This window comes from Mauremys mutica, chromosome 10 (assembly GCF_020497125.1).
Source record: "Mauremys mutica isolate MM-2020 ecotype Southern chromosome 10, ASM2049712v1, whole genome shotgun sequence".
Taxonomy (NCBI): Eukaryota; Metazoa; Chordata; order Testudines; family Geoemydidae; genus Mauremys; species Mauremys mutica.
The window spans coordinates 9,470,510-9,485,080 of record NC_059081.1 but is presented as its reverse complement, the minus strand read 5'-3'; the positions used below and the strand labels follow the sequence as shown (position 1 = coordinate 9,485,080).

The following is a 14,571-nucleotide window of genomic DNA, read 5'->3' as shown; positions in this document are numbered from 1 at the left end:
CTTCCATCTCTGCTAGTGCTGGTGCAGCTCCACTCTTGCAGGAGAATGGGCACACCGTTTTCTAGTGTAGATTCAGCCGGTGTTAAGAATCCATTCTGGAGCAGTGAACTTACCTAGTCTGGGGTGTGGATTTCTTAATGCTATTTGGCTGCAACCAAGACTGTAACTTGGCGTTGGAGCCAATAGGGGAGACTGAAGGCTGGATTTTTACAGGATTACGGAACGGTTACATTATTTAGTGCTCTTCATTCAGATGATCCCAAAGAGCTTTACAGACTATCTACAAATATCACTTGTCTATCTCTGAACTGTAATAGCATTTCAATGTCAGCAGCACTTCACAACAATTTTTAGTGGGGGAAGTGAAGAATATCTTCTCTAAACAGGAACTGCAGGAATTTTAGGGAGACAGAATTTAATTACCTAGGTTGGAATTTGTTCAGGATGTTGGAGCTATCACTTATATGAAAAGTGAATGCCAAAGGATCTGTTAATGACCACAAAAAATGGCCACACTGAATCAGACCAGTAGTTTATCTAGTCCAGTATCCTGTCTTTTGATAGCAGCCAATGGCAGATGCTTCAGAAGGAATTAATGGAACAGGGCAATTATCTAGTGATCCATCCCCAGTTGTCCAATCCCAGCAGCTGGCAGTTGGAGGTTGAGGGACACCCATAGGGTTGCATCTCTGACAATCTTGGCTAGTAGCCATTGGTGGACCTATACTCTATGAACTTATCTAATTCTTTTTTGAACCCAGTTATATTTTTGGCCTTCAACATCCCCTGACAATGAGTTCCACAGGTTGTGTGTTGTGTGAACCTTTATTTAAAACCTGCTGCCTCTTAGTTTCGTTGGATGATGCCCAAGTCTCCGTGTTATGTGAAGGGGCAAATAACACTTCCCTATTTACTTTCTTCACACCATTCATGATGTTATAGACCAGGGGCAGGCAAAGTGAGGGGCACATCGGGTTTCCAAAATTGTATGGAGGGCCGGTTAGGGGAGGTTGTGCCTCCCCAAACAGACAGGTGTGGCCTGGCCCCTGACCCCTATCTGACACCCCCCCCCCCGCTTCTTGCCCCCTGACAGTTTCCCCGGGACTCCTACCCCATCCAACCCGCCCTGTTCCCTGTCTCCTGATGGCCCCATCCACCCGCCCCCGGATCCCCCACCGCTGACTGCCCCCGCCACCCCCCTCGTTCCTGACTGCACCCCCTGGACCCCTGCCCCCATTCAATCCTCCTGTTCCCCACCCTCTGACTGCCCCGACCCCTATCCACACTTCCGCCCCCGACCACCCCTTCAAACTCCCCTGCCCTCTATTCAACCTCTCTGCTCCCTGCCCTCTTACCACGCTGCCTGGAGCTCCGGCAGCTGGCGGTTCTACAGCCGCGCCGCCCAGAGCACCTGGTCAGGCTGCCCGGCCGCCCAGAGCATTGCGCTGGTGGTGCAGTGAGCTGAGGCTGCGGGGGAGGAGGCACAGCAGGGGAGGGGCCGGGGGCTAGCCCCCCGGGCCAGGAGCTCAGGGGCCAGGCAGGAGGGGCCTGCGGGCCATAGTTTGCCCACCTCTGTTATAGACCTTTATCATATCCCCCCCTTCGTCATCTCTTTTGCAAGTTGAAAAGTCCCAGTCTTTTTATCTTTCCTCGTATGGAAGCTGTTCCATAGGCCCGTAATCATTTTTGTTGCCCTTCTCTGTATCTTTTCCAATTCTAATATATTTTGTTTGAGATGGGGCGACCAGGACTGTGTGCAGTATTCAAAGTGAGGGCCTACCATGGATATATATATATATATAGTGGCATTATATTTTCTTTCTTATCTATCCCTTCCCTAATGGCTTCCAACATCTTGTTCATTTTTTTGACTGCCGCTGCACACTGAGCAGATGTTTTCAGAGAACTATCCACAGTGACTCCAAGATCTTTCTTGAGTGGTAGCAGCTCATTTAGCCTCTGTCATTTTGTATGTTTAGTTGGGATTATTATTTTCCAACGTGTATTACTTTGCATTTATCAACATTGAATTTCCCCTGCTGTTTGGTTGCCCAGTCACCCAGTTTTGTGAGATCCCTTTGTAACTCTTTGCGGTCTGCTTTGCACTTAACGAGATTGAGTCATTGTGTGTCATTTGCAAACTTTGCCACCTCACTGTTTACCCCCTTTTCCAGATCATTTATGAATATGTTGAAAAGCAGAGGTCCCAGTACAGAGCCGTGGGGGAACCAGCCATTTACTTCTATCCACTCTCTTACCATCTCATTTGAAAAATTCCCCCTCTGGCAGCACACCCCTGGCAGCATGCTGGGGTGCACATTCAATACCGCCTTAGTGCCTGATCCACAGCCCGTTGAAGTAAATGCAAAGGCTTTTCTATTGACTTCAGTGGGCTTTAGATCAGGCCCTTAAAGGGGAGGATCCAGCTATTGAATTGCCAGAACCGCATGTGAAGCCGTTCCATTTTCTGTGGCACTTCTGTTCTCAACAGCTCTGCTCCTCCTGTGTATTCAGACTCCTAGCTACTGACTTAGTAACCAAAATAAGTTGACTGTTTGCTGTGTTTTGCTCCTGTTATCCCTGTGGGAGAGGGAGCTGGATTCTATTCCTTCTCCCCATTGGCTACGGAATTCTTTAACAAGGTGGGAGGGCCCCATTCTGCTGTGTGCTCCACAGACATAATGAAGGCGACTAGGTAAAGAGCTGCAGATCTGGCTCTGCAAAGCAGAGCTCCTTCAGTTCCACGTTGCAGGGGAGATGGAGGGGAGGTTGAAGATATTGTGGCATTCCTAAATTCCACAATCCCCCTCCCCAAAACAAAACCAAAACCAACCCCCCTCCAAAACAAAACCTCAGTTCGGTGTTAATCTTGCTGGTGCCCATGTGCATTTATATTTAGGAACATTAAACTTAAAACCCACAAAAACTGGACATTTGCAAGTGTGGAAGTGAGCAGGTAAGGCAAGATGTATGAATACTCAAACACTCACAGCTCACACAGTCCTTTTCTTACATGGAAAGCCCTTTGGGATCCTTGGTGGAAAAGCAAGTTATTATCCGCTCGGCCACAGTCTGTGCATGGTGTTTAGATGCTCACTTAATCTTGAGAGCATTTCTGTAGATAGGGCTTGATTTTTCAAAGTTGCTTTGCCCTCTCCACTCCCATTGATCTTAACAAAGAGAAGTGAGTGCTCAGCTCTTCTGCTCGGACCCTAAGAGCGCTCATCTTGCTTGGCTGGTATGATTATGGTGATTATGATTATTCGCTTTTCTCATACATCCCAACACCAAAAGTCCTTTGGGACTAGTGGGAAAGCATCTCTATTTGACGTCTATGACATCGTGAAAGGTGTGAAGTAAATGAATAGGGAAGTGTTATTTACCCCTTTACATACAACCATGTTGTTAATACTGAGTGACTAATCTAGTAATCTGTTTTACTGGTAAATTTCATTGCCATATGAAAGACCTTCAGCCTTTCCATAAAGAGCAAAACAGGACACTCCATTACCTTTTTCGCTCATTGTCAGCTTCTCCTTGCTGTTCCATAATACGTGTTCAGTGGAGAAGCCCGTGGCAATTGCACTGTGGAAATTTGCAATGCTGGGTTGCTACGTGTCAGTGGGAAATCATTTTGGAGTTGGAAAAGCCACCGGGGGGCCATGATCATGGCATGGCCGTTAATCGTCTCCTGCTACCCAGGACTGTGACTCTCAGCATTGTGCAGGGCATGGTGGCTGGATCTGCACCAACGGGATTCCTGAACTGTGGTGGGGCAATAGACAGTAAGCGTATCCCTATTGGCACCAGCCCACCTTGCCACAGAGCACGTCAACAGAAAGGGCCACTTTTCAGTGTTTATGCAAGCATTGGTGGATGACCGTGGATGCTTCACCAATATTGATGTGGGGTGGTCAAGGGAGGTGCATGACACACACGTCCTTAAGAACACAGGAGTGTTCAGAAAGCTGCAAGCAAGGATATTCTTTCCCGACTGGTGGATTACTATTGGCAATGTTGAAATGCCAATAGTGATTCTGGGGGACCCAGCCTACCCTTTGCTCCCCTGGCTCATGGGGCCGGCCTCCTGGACAGCATCACGGAAAGATTCCGCTATCAGCTCAGCAGGTGCAGAATAACTGTTGAATGTGCTTTTGTAGATTGAAGGGATTGGATCTCAGTGAGAAAAATATCCCAGTGGCCCTAGCTGCCTGCTGTGTCCTGCATAATAACTGTGAGGTGAAGTGGGTAGAGCAGCTATCTGCTGAGTTTGAAGAGCCAGGCATAAGGGCCATTACAAGAGCCCAATGTGGAGCTGTGTGGTTTAGGGAGGCTTTGAAAGAGCACTTTACTGTGGCTGACCGTTAGGTTCTGTGCTGCTGTGTTCTCTGGGCTTGGAGCTTTGGGTGCTTCTATGAATTCGGGTAGTGCTTCCTGTACATTTATAAATGTTCAGTGGGCGTTTTCCTGAAGCTATGAATTACATGGTGCTTGGTGTGCATTGACAAGGAGTGTTTGCATTGACTACTGCAGTGCATTCTGCAATATTTGTGGTGAACTAATAAAGAAAATTTGATTCTCCAAAAATAGACCTTGGTTGAGCGGGGAGAAAACAGTGCAGAAAAATCAGTGTGCCAAAAAAACACAGGCAATGTTATACAAATTTATATAACTTAACAGGGTGAAAACTTACAATTAGAAAGAAAGTAAACATATATGTCCATTTGAGTGCACTCCTGGGGGAATTCTGCACCACAAAATTAAAAATTGTGTGCCAAAAAATTTAAAAATTTTGCACACAATATTTTAAATTCTGCATATTTCATTTGTCAAAATAACACTATATAATCGTACTAGTTTCAATTATTTTGGGAATTTATTTCAAGCTACCTATCAGTAACTATATCTGTAAGAATACAGACACAAAAAAATTCCTCCAGGAGTAGAGTGTTAAAGAAACCCCTGTTTCTTTGCTCCCTCCCCATCAGAGCCCAGCAGGTGAGTCAAACACCCACAACCCTAGTCCTCAAGAGTCCAGCCGCAGGCCTCTCTCTCTCCCCCCGTGCCCCCCCGCCCAGACACCCACACCCTCTAACCCGTACTTGCACTGCCTAACCTCCAGAGCCCAGCTGCATGCTTCCCCCCAGCCCAAGTACCTGCACCCCCTAATCCCCAGAGCCCAGCCTCAGGACCACCCCCAGCTCAGACACCTGCACCCCTTATCCCCCAGAGCCCAGCTGCCCAGTGGTGCAGAATTCCCCCTGGAGTAGACCCATGTAGTCTGGTGCACAGAGAACACAGCTGCGACTGGTGCCCAGAACCTGCCTGGGCCTGTATACCACTAAACTAATTACTGCAAGGTGCCACCAAACTTGTTGCAGAGTGGTGTGGTGCCCTGGAGGAAGATGTAAGAAGGCCATCCCTAGGAACCTTCACGAGAGGATTGCAGAGCACCCCCCGAAATGGCTCTTCAGATCAGCCCATCGGTCCCAATCGCTTGTTGCAGTCTGTTTCTGCACAGGGATGGCAAACACCACTCCCACAGTAACCTGGAGTGACAGTGTCCTGCAGGCATGGACGGGATAACTGGGTGTAACGCCGCACCCACTGTAACAAGGTGATCTAGGCAGGAGTGGATTTATCATGAAACAAACTATGCAGTGGTATGCGGCCCCCAAAATGCAGGACAAATATCTGACAGCGTGCCCCTGAGTCCTGACCGGGGGCACGGCAGGGCTCAGGCAAGCAGGCTGCCTGCATGCATGGCTGGTGGCCCCAGGCCGCTCCCAGAAGTGGCCAGGGTAGAGTGTGGTGGGAGCAGAGTGGGTGGGAGACTCTCTCTCTCTCTCTGGTCCTTACATGCTTTTATTCCTATTTTACGGGTGGGAAACTGAGGCCCAGAGAGACTAAATGACTTGGCTAAGGTCACCCAGGGAGTCTGTGGCAGAGCAGGGACCTGAGCCCAGGATTTGACTCCCAAGTCCTAGGCTAGTGCCCTAAGCACTGGACCATCCTTCCTGGCTCCCAGAGGAAATCGGTTTATGCGCCAAAGCATATATCTTAATTTCCCAGATCATCATCTTTGTTTTTTGCACAAACGTCCGTGCTCATAAAACTATTCAGTCCTCTTAAAAGTCTAACCCCTGTATTTTTGCTGGACCTTCAATGGCAGTGAAGTCTGTAGGTTCACTCTCCGCTGCATTTCCTTGTGCTTTGCTCAACTTCCTGCCCTTTAATGCCAACGAGTCTCTTGCTCATGTATTGTGATAGCAGACTGCTCAGTTTTCACTGTGCTCATATGATACATTATGTCTGAGCCAGGTCTCCTTGTGCGCCTTATGGCAGTTCCCAGAATATATTCCTGCAGGGGACTGACTCTAGCTACCCTTTTAATTCACATCGTCTTTCTGGGATTTGCCTCAGCTCCCAGCGAATAACGTAAAGCTCTGGAACAAGTCTCGCTCCCAGTGGATCGATAAATGAAAGGGGGAATTTTCCACATCAGCTTTTGATTATTTTTTTTGAAAAGGGCTTGTGTGATACATTTAAACGTGTTGATTTTAGTCATCTCGTCACAGGGTCACACCACCTGTTCCTGGGGCTCCTACCAGACAAAATCATCGGCCTCAGTGCTTTGTCCCTTGGCACCGTCGCACTGTTTGCCACATCGCTGTGACAGGTGGGGAAAATTGGAGACTCTCCTACAGGTGGGATGTGGAGTGGTCCCATGAACTTCAGAGCCGGGGGACAGCCCCTAACTTGTAGGCTCCACTTCCCATTTGTATCAAAGCTGTGGTTGGCTTGAGAATGGCAAAGAAAACAGCTTGGGGTGGGTGGGTGGTGAGTGTGGTGAGGGAGGGGAAGATAGAGAAATGAGCTGGTTGTTGGTCTCTCCTCCCTGTCCTTACCCCCAGAGCAGCTGTTGGGAATTGCTCCCGTGCTGGGCCGCCAGGATAGCCCTTGCCGCAGGAAGCGAAACTGAGTGGTGGAATCACATCAACATCACTTCCTGTTAGCGCCATTGGCACTCTGTAGTCCATTGATCTTCCTTAAAGGGGAGGACCAGAGATGTGATTCTCGTGCAGAAGTTAGAGGAATAAATGTGAGGGATGAGAAAGATGGAGAAGCAGGAAAAAAAATATGGTGAGAACAGGAAGGGATGCTGAAAGTAGCAGGGATAGTTTGGGACCAAATCTGGACAACCCCTCCCTGAAAATCACTCTGCCCCACTATCCTTCCCCTCTGGCTGAAGGAGCAGCACGGATGGGTCTGCAGGGAGCAACAGTCAGCCCCCATTAACTGGAGTAAGGTATGCTGCAATGCATGCTGGCCTTTGAGGGGGTTTCCAGAGAAGGTAAAAGGGGGCTGGTGTTGGGGGAGGAGAATTTGGGATCTTTGATGTTGCCAGAAGAGGAAAGGCAGCTCGGACAAAACAAAGTGGTGGAGCCTGGGAAATGGAGTATGTGGGGGAGAATGGTTAAAACACTGTTCAGTCCTGTCCACCGGGCGCTGCCAGTCTGAATTGTTCAGTGTGCCAGGCTGAGATCCTGCAGTACCAATGCTTCCCATAGTGTAGGCAGGATCCTAGACTTGTATGGTCTCCTAGATTGGGATCTCAAACTGGTTTTGGAAGCCCCCGGTCTTATGTGACTTTTCACAGTGGTAGGCAGACACTCATTCCTAGGGCTTGTCTACACGAACATTTACTTTGTGGCGAGCTGGGGTGCGACTCTGCCCTGGACTAGCCTCCCACACACTAAGAGTCCGCGCGGATCCTGCTGATGCACGCTAACAGTTTGGTGCTTTTTAATCGCCTCCTTAGTCCACTGCTCTGCAGACAACGTGTCCTCCCAGCGTTCCATAGTGGAATTCCTTGCTCTGGATGGAATGACTCGAATCAGCTTAATTTTAGATATATGCAGAAAAGCAGCTGAAAAGTTTAAACTTCTGTGATTTTTTTTTTTTGCACTTATCCAAATCCAGAGCAGATGGCTGGATCCTTGTCAGCTTCTTAGAACAGAAAAATGTATGCCTCGGCAGAGCGTTCGAAGGGAAAAGCTGCCACAGCTGTAACCCTGTTGCTGCTGGTGAGAATGATCTCTGTTGAGTGACAAATCAGTGGATCAGTCGCTAAAATTGATGTTACTCTTGTACAGTAACAATTGAAGGCAGTTTCTGTACCATACTTGGTGCTTAAGCCAAAATGGAGAATGTCCAGTGCTTATAGAGAGACTGGGCATTTTCTGTCTGCTTTTCCTCGCTCAGCCATTGATTTGATTTGTGACTTGGTCCAAGTAGTTTATGGCTTGTCTACATTAGAACATTGTACTGCTTTAACTATAGGGTATAGGTAAAGCGATATGATCCTGCCAGTGTGGATGCAGTTATACTGGTATAAAGGTACTTTATGCTGATGCAGCTATTCCCATATAGGTAAGGGGACCACTATACTGGTATCAGTCACCTTTATACCAGTAAAACTGTGCCCACACTAGATCATTTTACTAGAATAACTATAATGGGGAAAAATCCCACCCTTAATAAAGAGTTATAGCAATACAAACACTATGTGTAGACCAGGCCTCAGACTTAAGTTTTCCAGTGTCCTCTAATTTTGGGTGCCTTTAGATTTCTGGGTGCCCAACTTACACCATTAGGGGATGCTCATTGGCTCTGACAACTGGGCCAGAGATGCATCAAATTGGGTACTCAGAAAGGGAGGCCCCTAAGTTAGTGAACATTTGAAGACGTAAAATGAGGATAATACTTCTTTCCTCAAAGATTGAAGCTTACAGTTTGTGGGCTGATGATGATGTCACCTAGTGCTCATGGAATACTTTTTGGTTGTAGATCTCAAAGCACTTTCCAAAGGAAGTCACTGCTTTGCACTCCTATACCGCCGTCTATCAGAGAATACTAATTATTATTTTGTGTTTGTTAATATCTTACTCACTCAGCCAGCTGAATTCTGGAAGGCACAAAACCGTATCTTTTCCTAATAATTCTTTGCTCTTGTATAGCACTTTGCACTTGCAATTCTTGAAGCCTCCTATGTAAGAAGTTCAACGTCATTATTTTATAGATAGGGAAACTGAGGCCTGGAGACTTCCCAGAGTTGCAAAGCAGGCTGGGGATAGAGTGAGGAACAGAACCTGATTCTGAATCTCCTACACTGTGCTGCTCCTCCCCCCGTTCTTCTTTCTCAAAGCAGGGCTCAGAGAGCACATTTAGGTGCATCTTCCTTTTAGTCATCCTGGAGCTTATCGACCGTTTCTGCTACGCCTGGTAAACGCTTGCCGTCATGCTGGAGTGATGGTAGCCTATGTGTCATCTCCACTACACAGGGCTGCCTCCAGGCTTTTCAGCAACTCCCAAATATTAAAGGGCGGCCATTTTGTGAAGTCCTTTGAAGGCATTTTTTGACAGCTTGTAAAAGCATGAGGTGTGACTTCCCTTTCAGCATTGGGAAGGGGGAATATTAAACTGTGGTAACTGACAGGAGCCTAGGACGCCAGGAACAGACAGTGCTTTGAGAGTGAGCAGTTGGAGAGCAAGGCAGGGGAGGAGAGAGTCCGCTGTCAGCAATTAGCTGCTACACCCGATACTGTTTTTTAAAAAAAAAAATGCCTTAGCAGATGGCAAGTGCATGAAATTCTGGTTGGCACAAATTGAGTATTGATACGTTTGTGGAATCCCAGCAGCCACCACACAAGCATCTGCCAAGCAAGCAAGATAAATGGATGGGCGTATGGGTCTATGGAGCTCTACACTAGCTCCTAATTGACTCTGTTTGCCCTGAATCCAAGGCCCTTCAGAGCTCTTGATGGGTTGGATATGGATTGCTTCCCTCTCTCTGACTCTCTCTAGAGGATCAATACAGCTAACAGGCCCGAGAGCGAAAGCCAATGGCAATGTGTTTTTTTTGTGGAGGGCTGTGCAACTCCATGCCACTGGAGATCACGATAAGGTTAAGTCTTGCCACTTTCAGAGCAGCATGTCCCTTTGACCAGGCCTTCTTTCAGTAAAGAAGGCTAGTTCATTGCCGGGAGTCATTCCTTTACTCTTCAGTCCCCAATGTAATTCTTCAGAAGTACTATGCAGAAAACGGTGCCTTCTCTACATCAACATTTGATTGACTAATTCACGTATGTGGTGCCTAGGTTCCACAGGGAGGAGGGGTAGCTCAGTGGTTTGAGCATTGGCTTGCTAAACCCAGGGTTGTGAGTTCAATCCTTGAGGGGACCATTGGGGAAATGGGGGTAAAAATCTGTCTGGGGATTGGTCCTGCTTTGAGCAGGGGGTTGGACTAGATGACCTCCTGAGGTCTTTTCCAACCCTGATATTCTATGATTAGAAATTCATAGCCAGATAGAAATAGTACAGGCAGGAAGATTATCTTGCCGCTCATTTCAATTGCCAAACCTTCCAGCGTCCCCATGTGCCAGGCTCCCTTCACATCAGTTTCTCAAATAAGACAGTGTTCAGTGTTCTTTATTCATTCCTGGTTCAGACAAAGCTTTAAGTGATATCACAGGTAAACTGGGGTAACCTACACCAATGCAAGTTGCATTGCACTAGAGCAAACAATGTCTACATTAGGGGATTGTACTGGTGCAGCTCCAGCAGTGGCTAAAATCCCATGACAGATGACAATAATATTAATAATACTTAGGTCTTATATAGCACTTTTCATCAATATATCCCAAAGGGCTTCATGAAGGAAGAAAGTATCATTAGTCCCATTTTACAGATGGGGAAACTGAGGCACAGAGTGGTGAAGTGATGAGGCCTAAAGAAGGCTGGGTGGGACCTATAGTCAAGATCTTACCCATTGCAATCAGCATCATCTCAGCCAGGGATGGCTTTCCAAATCCTTGATTGTGAGATCTTGAGCAGGTCCAGTGGGACGCCTTGCCTGCAGGATGTAATATGCTGACTTTTCTGTCCCTGCAGCCTCTAGCAGCTTTGGGAGTTGGGTGAAAGATCAGGTGTGGTAATCAAATCCTGATCTCCGGAGTGGCAAACAATAGCACTGGGTCATTGTCACTATGGATTTTTCAATAGCACTGTAATTACAGTGGTGGGCTGGATCTAAGGCTAATTTTAAATTATGATTAGAAATACAAACAAGTAAAAGTCTTAGCTTAGCTGCTCTTCCATTGTCTGATCCTAGGGACTGGAGGGGAGGTTAATTGTTGGTTTTATATTTACACTGGATGAGTCCCACTCTTGTTCCTCTCACTGTCCCAAGCATGTTGCAAGGCAATTCAAGTTGGATGAGATGGGTGCCTTGCTCCCTTAGGAACATGACCTGCCATTGGAGCTGAGCGTTCTGCAGATAGTGGCACACAGCAAGCACCCTGTTCCTTCTTAGCAAGAGATGCTGTCATGTAGCGCATGTCCCAGATGTGAGTGACTGTGAATGTTATCCAGGGTCTAAATATCTTGTTGGGTTACTTAAACAAGAATATTCTACCACTCAGGCCTGGTCTATACTAAAATTTAGATTGACCTAGTTTTGTCACTCTGGGATGTGAAATATTCACACCACTGTGAAATGTTAAGTTGGGTAATCCCTGGTAAAGCACAGCTAGGTTGATGGATGAATCCTTCTATCAACCTAGCTACTGCCTTTCAAGGCGGGCGGATTTTAACTAGAGTGAGACCTCCTTCCATCCCTGTAGCAAGGGTCTGTGCTGCAGCAGTGCCGTTTTAGCATCTGTGTGTAGACAAGCCCTCAGTTGATAAGACAGTTTCTGGATCCCGGGGTTGCTTTTTATGTAGGACCTACACCGTTGTGCTTTGCTGCCAAGAGGAGCACAGAGTAACTGACTGACCATGTGGATAATGAACAGGAGTACTTGTGGCACCTTAGAGACTAACAAATTTATTTCAGCATAAGCTTTCGTGGGCTACAGCTCACTTCTTCGGATGCATAGAATGGATAATGGTAGGGCCTGATCCAACTCCCTTTGAAGTCAGTGGTCAAACTCCCAGTTACGTCAGTGGTACAGAGCCCAGTCCCTGGTGCACAACTATGGATGTGAAAACGAGCCAATACAGGGGCAAATTCTTTGATGTAGAGGAAAGGACCAAATGAGGCAAAGACCCTTTACTTCCTAGAAAAAACAATGAGGAATCCTTGTGGCACTTTAGAGACTAACAAATTTATTTGGGCATAAGTTTTCGTGGGCTATAACCCACCATGCATCTGATGAAGTGGGTTATAGCCCACGAAAGCTTATGCCCAAATACATTTGTTAATCTCTAAGGTGCCACAAGGATTCCTCATTGTTTTTCCTGATACAGACTAACACTGCTGGTGCTCTGAAACTTTTTCTTCCTTGGTCCTCCTGCCAGCATGTAGCACAATATTTGACTATGTCCCTTTAACTGGTGGAAAAATACGTAACCATTTGGAGATGCTTTAGATCACTCAGAACACTGATGAGCTGGGTAGCTGGAAGTTACAAAAGATTATTTACTAATCTAGCAGCACCTGCACTTTTTCCATTCCAGCTCCCCAGAAATTTGTTTTTTTAAATCTCATTTCACATCAGTGTTTCAGTTTAAACTGGATACGCATCCTTCTCATATTACTGAAAGGGCTACTCCAGTTTCTTTTACCTAATCATGGGTGTCTCTAGGAGTAAGCATACTCATTAAGAGCGTTTCATCACCGAATCTTTGTATACTAAGCAATTGCAACAACAGCATAAGCGCCAGAAGTTGCCAAAGAAAATGAAAAAAAACACTGTATGAAGGATGATGATTGACTGATTAAATGTATGGAGGTTTTTATTAGCATACACCATAGTATAATAGACTTTGCAGTAAAGTTAATTTTTACTGAGAGCCCCAATGTGCAAATTTATATTTCTTATTGCTTGTAGTTCTTTGCATGATAACTTTGCCTAGACCCATGTTTGGAATAAAATTAGAAACAGAGTGAAAAACACAGGCGGGAGACATGGAGCCTGGGTAGTTTTTCTGTACAGAAATTTGCAAAACACTAGACTAGGTAGTGTATTTAAAAAGCAAGCACCCCACCCACCTCACCTTGCTCTTTCATTCCCAAGTGGGTAGTGACACATGCTGATGTAATGATGACATGACTTCATTATCACAGCACAGCCATCTCTTCTCTTTGATCATCCTCTTAGTGCCTGTATCTTATGGGAAACTTTTTGACCTCTAGGTTGAGGAAGAGTTTCCATATTAAATTGGAATACTGTTCAGATTTATTTAGTGAACTCTGTCACATTTTATAAGCAAATGTACCTGAGCTTTATAATTGGCAACATGCTTAGGTTGCATAGTGCTGTGGTATTTAAGGCATTGCCCTGGAATAGGAAATCTGCAGGGAAAGACTTGCAAAGAGAAATTTTAAAGAAGCTTTATAACAAATGTAAGTATAATTAAACATTCGTGATAATCATAACTCAACCTTGAAGAACGGTTGGTTGTTTTGCAACACTGAATAGATAAACTGAGCCGTCTGTCGGGGGAGGGGGTGAAAATAGACAGTGTGTACATTGCTTAGGAGGAGAGGCGCAATTATTGCTGATTTGCTAGGGGCTTATTTTCAAGCCCTAGTTAAAGGGAGTAAGTGAAGTAGATGCACTTCAGTTTTGAGCTTAAAATGGTCAGAGTTTAGCAAAGATCCTTGCGCCATCTAGTGGCTATTTTAACTACTGTGTAGAGAGAAACTGAAAGGTGCTTCCCCAATGCACGTTTGCTCCGTCGCCTCCGTGTTACCTGGGGGGTGGGGAAGGTAATAATCCCGAAAAATAATTCATTGTGGAGAAAGGTAATGGGAAAAAAGCGAAAACACGGGATTTACACTAAACAAATCCTATTAAGTATTAACCTGCTTTTACAACGAATTATAAGGTTGCACCAATTATTGGGTTCCAAAAATTGCACCACATTAAAGCAGAAGCTTTAGCGGGCGCTTACGTGTTGTGTCGGTGTTAGCAGTACTGCTCTCACTATACGTTCATTGAACAGTAGCGCAACCCCAAGATAAGGATGGTTAGGGAAAGTGCTTAATGGGAATGCGGGGAGGGACTCTGGATGGCTAGTAAGGTTGTGGCGACGGCGCATTTTGAGCCTGGCTTTGTCACTTGTGGTTTCTCTCAGGAACGCAGCCCAGCACGATACAGTGTCTCGGTCTTTCATTTTTATGTCCGTTGACGCCGTTTTAATACTTTTTTGGCCGACAGTCACGACTGTACCCATAATGCAGTGCGCCACCTAGCGTGTATATTTGCATACGTTGCTGGCGAACCTTCCCTAGAGTCTCAGAGCGAAGTTTGTAGCATTAAATGGAAAGGAAGAAGTGGTCAAATGCATCCTTTTTTGCATTTTCCTTTGGGCTGATTGATATTCATGCACACGTTGATGGAACTGAGGATAGTAATAATAAATAATCTAAAATTTGCACAGCTTTACTAAATTTTAATGAAAGATCACCCACCCTTTACCAGGATAATGTTAATAAAAATAGGCACATACTTAAAATCAAACCAAACCACCAATCTACTGATATTTTGCTTGCCTTAAGTAGGG

The 14,571-nt window shown here is 46.0% G+C and overlaps 1 protein-coding gene and 1 non-coding gene across 14 annotated transcripts in view; one reads left to right on the top strand and one right to left on the bottom strand.

Moving 5' to 3' along the window:
- CLASP1 (cytoplasmic linker associated protein 1) overlaps window positions 1-14,571 on the top strand; it is a 267,069-nt gene that overhangs the window by 63,461 nt on the left and 189,037 nt on the right. The gene's annotated exons all lie outside the window — the stretch shown is intronic.
- Window positions 13,910-14,036, bottom strand: LOC123343472. The gene has a single exon (XR_006572259.1). It is a non-coding gene; the product is annotated as a U4atac minor spliceosomal RNA (small nuclear RNA).